Here is an 8,223-nt window from a genome sequence, read left to right on the forward strand (position 1 = left end):
GAAGATCCAAGCAAAATTAGGCAAGAAGACTCGGCTAATGGCTAAATACTTACCCAGGCTTCCTTCGGCAGTTCATAAGCAAATAATTGCTGCACCATCATAAAGCCAAGTTTTAAACTCACCCTTCTGAACTTTGGACAACGTCAAAGGTGAGTTTTATATCTTGTGCCAGTGGCCTCCTTTATTAGCATGGAAATCAATGACTAATACTTTGAGGTTTTGACTAAGCAATAATTTGAAACACGAATACAGATAAAAACAAAAAGGAACAAACACTTGTGATAGTTAATTTTTAGTCCTAAAAACAACTTTTATTTTTACAGTTCAAAATTACAGCTACTGCTGATGTGGGTATCTATTAACTGGTTAGACAACATTCTGAAAATGGTTACTCACTAAGGCAAAAGTCGGTGGTTTATACCCAGGGATGAAAGATATTAAGCCTTAATCAATGTTTCTTTGTGCAGCTGAAGAAGAAAAAATATATGATTAAAAAAAATTCTACCCTGCAGGCCAGGGTAACGACTGTTAAGATACTTATTTAATTTGTATTTAAATTAATATTCATACTTCTACTAATAATAGCTGACATTTATTGAGTACATCCCATGTGTCAGTCACTAGTACTTTACACGTACTAATTGATTTAATCTTTGTAAGGTGGGCATTAATATTCCAATTCTGTACTTTAGGAAACTGGGGCACAGAAAATTTGGGTAATTTGCCCAACTCCACAACTAGTAAATGTCCTTTAGAAAGAACACATTTGGTCACTGCTAGAAATAAAAATATATCATCACACAATAAAAGCTATTTTTGATCTTATTGCAGAAGTTTTGGGGAGGGGAAGGGAAATCAAAGGGATGTAAGCCTAAATATTAAATTTCACTGTGTTCCTTTTAGAGGCCTCGTGATTTTTTATCGACCATCCACCAAAGCTCAGGCTTCAATTTTTCTGCATGCCTGTAGGAAAGAGCATCGTAAACTAACAGACTAGCTGTTTATAGCTTGGTACACATTAAGAGTATAATTTAGTTCATAGATGAAGTGACTGCTCAGAAATACTCTTAAGAGTTAAAGATCTTTGTTGAATACCCACAATTCCCTGAGAGTGTGCTTTGTGGAAATTGAGGCACGGGATAAAGTTGAAATAGAGTCTATATTTGAAGTGTGGCCTGGGAGATCCCGCTGATAACTAGGAATTTAATCTCCCCAGTGAGTTATTAATAAGTGAACGACAACTGGACTTTAGAGTTCTGGATACAAAGTCTTAAGCATGCTGTTCTCTTGATTACACGAGGCTATAACCAAGGACAGACTATCAAATAAAAATATTTTATTAGACCATGAAAACTGTGTCTGCTCAATAAAAGTGGAATGTAATGTACCTGAATGTTAAAATGTCTTACTTAATGGTTATGTAACTCATGTTGGCTTAGTCTCACAGCCCCTGGGGTTATGATATGGAATTGCATTGATCGTAGTCCTTGGAGTTTTAATAGGGATGTGATTGGGGAAAGAAAAGATGGGACCGAATTTAGTACTTGGACACCGTACAGAGAGATTAATAATAAAAAGAATAATTTTTCCAGTTTCCCCAGAAGAATTCAAGAACGACCTAAAGAGTGTCTGAATATTAATCACATTTCCCTTTCTGGCGCATTTGTCCTCCTGCTTTAATATTTCAGAAGATAACCTAGAGAAAGGTATTCTGAGATAATACGATCCACTTCTCTTTTTAGTTCTTAGAAGCAGCAATCAGTTTTTCCAGAGCTAGGAACCAGGGCAGTCACAGGGTTAAATTAAAGGTGCTCTTTGGCACCACCAGGCTTCCAGCTAGCAAGAAAACTAGTAGGGGGGCATGTCGTTCTTTCTCCCTGCCGGGTGACTGTTTCCTCACTTCTCCTCCTTACCCTTGAGACTGGGGTACAGAGCAGCTGGGCTCTCTATGGTTGTGCACCTAAGCCTGCAGAAACTGCTATAGGGAAATAAAGGCAGTGACTAAAGCTGTTAGTCCTTTTCCTGGCATCAAAAGGATATCATCTTTGAATCACCTGCAAACTCCCCATCTGCCCCTCTTGTAAACACTCTGCAAAATTTCAGTCTTTTGCTCCTAAGTAGCACTTTCAAACAGCACTGAGCAAAAGCAGAAATGATGCCAGTGTAACTTCCCAGTTAACTTTGTCACTCATGTCCAGATACCTGTGGTGGATTCACTGTTTTCCTTTATGAAACAGGGCTCAGAATCTCGAACATCAGGATGGAATATATCACCAACTCCCAGACACTGGAAAATCCACCTCAACCACACCCAACCGGTTTTAGGGAAAGGAGGGAAGGCGGCAGTTACACAAAAGAATACGAAAAAACTATAAAGTTGATACTTACAGTGCCATATAAAGTAGGATATGCCAAAAAAAACAAAAACAAAAAACCTAACACGTTTAAAATACTGCATCTCAATTTAGAGATATGGTCAGAAAAGCTTACACCAAAAAGTAGACACTTCCACAGGAGAAGACAGAGATCTAGGAGATCTAAGCCAACAAGAAATCTGTGAACTTCAGCTTAATACCGTCACCGAAAGAATAAATGATTATTTTGCTTTGTTGTTTCAAAGCATCATAATGCAGCAATTCTTCCACCAGTTGAGAGAAGGCATCACTTCATGATAGAGTCAAATCAAAGACCCTACAGGGAGGGTCACTGTTTTGTTAAAGGGAAGTCTAGAAACCAAAGCGATTTTCACCTTCACAACACTTTACTGCCAGCCCCTGAGGGTACACTACTGAAACCGCCTGTATTGTGGAAACTGAGGCACAGGAAGCAGGAGAAACAGGTTCCATAGTTAGGCTGTGGCAGCAGAAGCTGAAGAGGGAGGTACTCAAGAGACATTAATTTGTAGGTGTTCCCCGGGCCTGGGATACAGAGCTCTGGACACAAAGTACCGAGCACATCAATCCCATATGCAGTGTAGCTATTCAACAAAAGTCACAGCATTGAGTTCAAGAAAGTATCGGACAAATTTCTGTATGTGCTGGAACCCAGAAATAACGCAAGAGAGTGAAGACACTGCGAGCCTTCAAAGCCGATCTGCCGATCATCAGGTTCTAAATGCTGACACTGCAAGTCAGGTACTACTTTTCAGTTTAATAAAATTACCACTTGCATCACCTCTGGGGGAGGAACAGACTCGATCAAGTGGCTAAAAGAGGAACGTTTGGTTGCAATTACCCTGTTTTCAAATAATACAAACAGAATGAGACCGATTAGGTAAGGAAACTTTCATCTACATAAGAACTCCCCTCTACTCGCGCCAACCCCTCCGTGATTTAAGCACGCTATCAACATAAATTATATAATAGGAAACTAAGGTTAAGGCAAGATGAAGAGGTAGGATAATGAAAGGATTGGGAATGGGAAAAGTAAAAATAGAAAAGTGAGTTACAAATGAGGAGAGAATCCGATTGAAACCAAAATGAAAACAAACCTTGCTTTAAAGGAAAAAAAAAAAAAAATCAGTGTCTGTGCAGCGGAATGGCAAATTCCCAGCCCCCAAATCGGTCCCCCTGCAATTCGGTAGCGCTGATCTCGGCAACCAAACAGAACTCCCAGAGGCTGCAGGGAGCTATGGCAATGAACCTGAGGAGTCGACCCGACATCACTCGCAGAGCCCACCTCCCAGGTCACCCTCTTTGCCCCTCTCCCTCACTCTTCAGGTCCTAGTTGCGGCTCCTTCCCAGGGCACGCCTCCCTCGCCCACGGCCGCAGGGTCCCGGGCGCTCCGTCGCGCCGGACCCGAGCCGCTGACCCTTGCTCCGTGCGCCCCCCCGGCCGCCCCCCCCCCCCGCCCGCCGTGGGNNNNTGCCCGCCCGGCGCACGTCCCACCGGCTCCCACCGCCCGCGCTCTCGCGCCCTTCGGACCCTTCTCCCCAGCTCCCAGGTGCTGGCTCGCTCTCCCGGGACTCACCAGTGGGATTCGGGAGAAGTTGGAGGCTGCTGAGCAGACACATCCCGACCAATGAGCGCGCGGGGCCGGGCGTGGGGCGGCGGCGCCGAGCCAAGGCCGGACTCCGGGGAGGTTCCGGGCCCCGCGGCGGCCGGGGCCCGGGGGAGCGAGGGGGAAACGGGCATCCCTCGGACCCGCACCGGGAGAGACTCACCGTGGCCTCTCAGCAGATCCCGCGCCGGGAGTTGGGCGGCTGCTCCCGCCTGCGCTCGGTCAAGCTTCGCCACTTGCACATCTCCGCGCCCCGCGCGTCTCGGCGCGCTCCCCCCTCCCCCCCGCCTCACCGCCGCAGGACGAGCGAGAGGAGCAGTTCCCGGGGTGACCTGAAGGTTTCCGCTAGGTCTCCCGAACCCTGGCACATCTTGTGTGGGGGCCGGGTGTGCGAGTGTGCAAGAAAGCACCCCCCCACCTCACCCTTCCCAAAAGGGCTTTGCCAAATATTCTTGGAATTGCTTAGCTTCGGGGCTTTCAAGAAAACAATACATTGCCTCTACGAGATTGTGTAGTGCAGATGAAGGTTCTGTTGCTCTCCCTAGTCAACCTGAGACAAAAATGATTCTCTTCTCACATTCTTCTTTCGCTCTTTCTCGCTCCTTTTCCTCCCTCCATCCAAGCTTCCTTCCTTTCTCATTTTTTATGTTCTCTTGCTCTTTGCTTTCTTTCTTTCCTTTCTTTCATTACCCCCTTCTCCCTTGTCGTTCTTCCTGTCTCTCTCCTCCTCTGTTTGCTTCCCCTCTCTTCTTTTCCTTTCTTTCCATCCTCTTTCTTGGTCAGACCAAAATGATGTCAAGAGCTATATTCTGTACTGAAACTCCCCACTCCCACCTTCTGACTCGGGAATCTAGTGATGTGTGTATCTGAAGGCTTGGGGATGGGGAGTGAGAGAGTCACAGAAAAAATAGGCTAAGGTGTGTCTCTGCTCTACCTACTAAAATTAGTTATGTGTCCGGACCCTTGTCATTTTAATGGAGCCAAGCAGTACACCATTTTCATGTAAGACATGCGATTCCTTCTCAAGGAAGTTTTAAGAAAAAGAAAATACTTTTTGCACAGAGGTGATTCCTTTATAAAAACTGCCTTTAGCAGCTGTAAATGTCAAGGAGCTCAGAAGAACTAGACCTCCCCTACTGGTTTTGCTGTTTTGCTTACATGATTTTTAGTTCAGTTATTCAATGCCAAACACATATGAGTAGCTTTAACAGTGATCCCTTTCCTTTTTCGAATCATGTCTAATTGCAAACACAGAGACGCACACACCCTGTGGAAGTTATACTGAAATACAGGTGACTTTTCCTGAACTAGCAATTACCTGTTTTTAACATCAAGCGACTGACAGGTCTTACATTCTTTACATGGTAGAGCTGAAAGGCAAGGAGAAAAAGTGATACTTGCTAAGGAAATAGTAAACGGAATACAATGGAGAGATTTTTTTTAAAGTTAAAGCAATCATTAAATATTAATATAGATAAATCTAATACAAAGGCTTCAAGAGTACTCTCTCCATATCCCTACGCTTTACTCTTTCTTGGTGCATGTGTTAGGCGCCACTTAATCCTAACGCAACCCTAAAATATGAATGTAATTGCCCTACAAATGAGCATAAGGAGCTTGGCTAAGTTAAAAACAACCAGAACTGTTTCAACTAGAATGTGAACCCAGTTCATTCTTTTTCTTTTTCTTTTTTTTTCTTTTTTTTTTTTTTAAGATTTTACTTTTAAGTAATCTCTACACCCAAAGTGGGGCTCGAACTTACAAACCCCAAGATTAAGAGTGGTGTGTTCTACCTACTGAGCCAGCCAGGTGCCCCTGAACCTTGTTTATTTTGATTCAAATGCTGAGTTACTGGTATCCTCATTTTTACTGAAAGGACTGAAGCATCGATAGGTGATATACTAAAATCCATTGTGTGAGAAATCTAGATCTTCTAACACTCCAGTGCTTAATTTTTATTACTGTTCAGCTAAATTACCAAAGTGTTATTTCAACTTCACATAATCAACAGTGAACTAAAAGGAGTTACAAAAGTCCTTTCTTTTTTTACCCCACGTAGCCAGTCCTCGGTTTCTTCATAGGGAGCCCCATGTATTAAAAATGTAATATATTTCTTCTGATTAACATAATAATGAATGTTGGGGGGGTGCCATGGCCAGAATAACCCCCATATTTGCATATCAACAGGAAATGCAAGTCAAACTCACACCTGATCTTAACATTTCTATTTAAACTTTTCAAGCTACATTTTGTTTTCCAATTTGCACAAAAATTTTAAACAGGAAAAGTTCTTTTGGAAGGTAATAGAATATCCTTGCAGTTCATGAATATCTTATTACCAGTAGAAAATAAGGCAGTCTGGTTTGTGTATAGTGCCTCTAAACTTACAGCTGAGTGTTGAAAATAAAGGTGGTTCATGTAAATTCTTTTAAAAATTAAAGATTTGTTAATGAGAACTTTTCAGACTATTCTGTTACAAGCATATATCATAGTTTTAGTCCTGTCTTGTTGCTAGAAGAAAAACCCTGAAGGAAGCCAATTCAAAGATCCACTCTTGGTAAGGGTATTTTACAGAAAAAAAGAGTGGATATAGCGTATACAGCAAAGAAAAAATGGCATGGTTAGCTATCTTTAGACTGTCTTTCACCTGATAGTCCAGTGTGTTTCCCACAAGAAATCTTGATCTCATTAAAGTTTAGCAGAAATTCAAGGGTTTTATCAAATATGCTAAATCCCTTCCGCAAAGGAGGTTATGCAAGTCTGAGAAATTTTCCCTTTTAAGGGATCTAAGAAGAGCCCCCAGGTGATGAAGCTCAGAAAACTGAGATTTACAGAGGTTGTCCAAGGTCATGCAATTTGGGGAGTTATAGAAATGGAGGAAAAAGTAGTCCTCCTGGCTACCATGCGTAAGTTATTAAGAGTGGAATGCATTGGTTCTGGCGAGTTGCAGAATAGACCCTTCAAAGCTGTCCTTATATGCAACACTTATAAATGCTTGATAAAAGTCTTTTTTTAAAAGCCTTTTAAATGCACCACTGAGCCAGCGAGAAAGTGAAGGAAAAGCCAAAATCATAGCCAGGAACTCAGAAAGGCTTGTAAGTACTAAAGATGGCGCTGCCCCAGGGGCATTTACCTATCTACAGGCCTCACCAAACCTAGAACTGCAATTTAACAGGACTCAGAAGTACCAGGGACTTCTTAGAGAGCAATGTGAAAAGTCAAGTCAGCTCCTACAAAAAGCTGAGGGCACTGAAAAGAAGCATCTGTAGTGCAAACGTGAACTAGAAAACAGAAAAAACGAAACTCAACCTCTATTCCCACTCCCTCCCTCGCCTCCCCACCCCAAACATAAATATGTTCGCTTTTTTTCAGCTTGACTCAGGTAGGTATATTTACACCAAACAGCTTCTGGTGAAAATTCGTAATCAGGCCAGACTTCAGATGGACTGTAGGGCTAGGATTTATGCTGCTTCTGTGGCATGATAATTCCCAAGGTAAAAATCTGTAATAAAGTGGTTCCAGTTAGACTATACCAAACAAAAATTGAGAGAATTATATTACTTAACTCTCACTAAAGGAACTTACTGAGAATGAATTTGTGAAACAAAACGATACTGAAGTAGGAAAGCTGAAGGGACTCCATTTTAGAAAGGCCGTGGCTCTGTGTGTCTGCTAGGCCCCACTTACTCACGTTCCGTATTTTGCCTCTGAATAAGCCAAAGAAGCTGTGTTCCCACTTCAAGGGGGAAGCAAGAAAGTGAATCACTCTCTGAATTTTGTCCTAGGCCCCAAACACTTGATAACACCTAAGACGAGCCAGATCCCAAACGTTTTCCAGGACATTAGCTTTAAGCAAATCTCAGCTGACACTGGCATCAATACCTCCACCCCAGGGATTTATGGAGTAACACTGTTGTTCACCCGGTACTCACCTTTGATTGGACCCTCCCGTGGGTTCCTGAAGAAACACGTACCCTAGACCTTTTTCCAAAATAAACCCCTAGCCCTAAGCAATAAGACTCATTTTCCTTTCCTTTCCAAGTGTCCCAGATGTTCCATCTGCTATTCTCTGTCAGTCACCCTATTCAATAAACTGTTTCACTTTCTCGGGCTCCCATTTGATTTCTGTCCTTCGTGAGGCCAAAGACCCTCTTGATAGGTCCTGTGGGACCCTCTCCTGGGTTCATGGACTCAGGTTGCCGGAGTTAATGCTAGATAGATCA

At 42.8% G+C, this 8,223-nt stretch overlaps 1 protein-coding gene across 4 annotated transcripts in view; it reads right to left on the minus strand.

The window, feature by feature from the left end:
- MME (membrane metalloendopeptidase) overlaps positions 1-4,366 on the minus strand; it is a 105,996-nt gene extending 101,630 nt beyond the window's left edge. The window contains exons 1-2 of one of the 4 annotated variants that reach the window (XM_034664204.1): positions 2,389-3,783; positions 397-467 (exon numbers count right to left, since the gene is read on the minus strand). The gene's annotated coding sequence lies outside the window, so the exon portion shown is untranslated. Of the gene's footprint in view, positions 1-396; positions 468-2,202; positions 3,784-3,970; positions 4,048-4,163 lie in introns of those variants that run through there. The other 3 variants (XM_034664191.1, XM_034664186.1, XM_034664197.1) reach the window with 3 other exon arrangements.
- Between the last annotated feature and the right edge of the window lie 3,857 nt (positions 4,367-8,223).

Source organism: Ailuropoda melanoleuca, chromosome 1 (genome assembly GCF_002007445.2).
Source record: "Ailuropoda melanoleuca isolate Jingjing chromosome 1, ASM200744v2, whole genome shotgun sequence".
NCBI classification, from domain to species: Eukaryota; Metazoa; Chordata; class Mammalia; order Carnivora; family Ursidae; genus Ailuropoda; species Ailuropoda melanoleuca.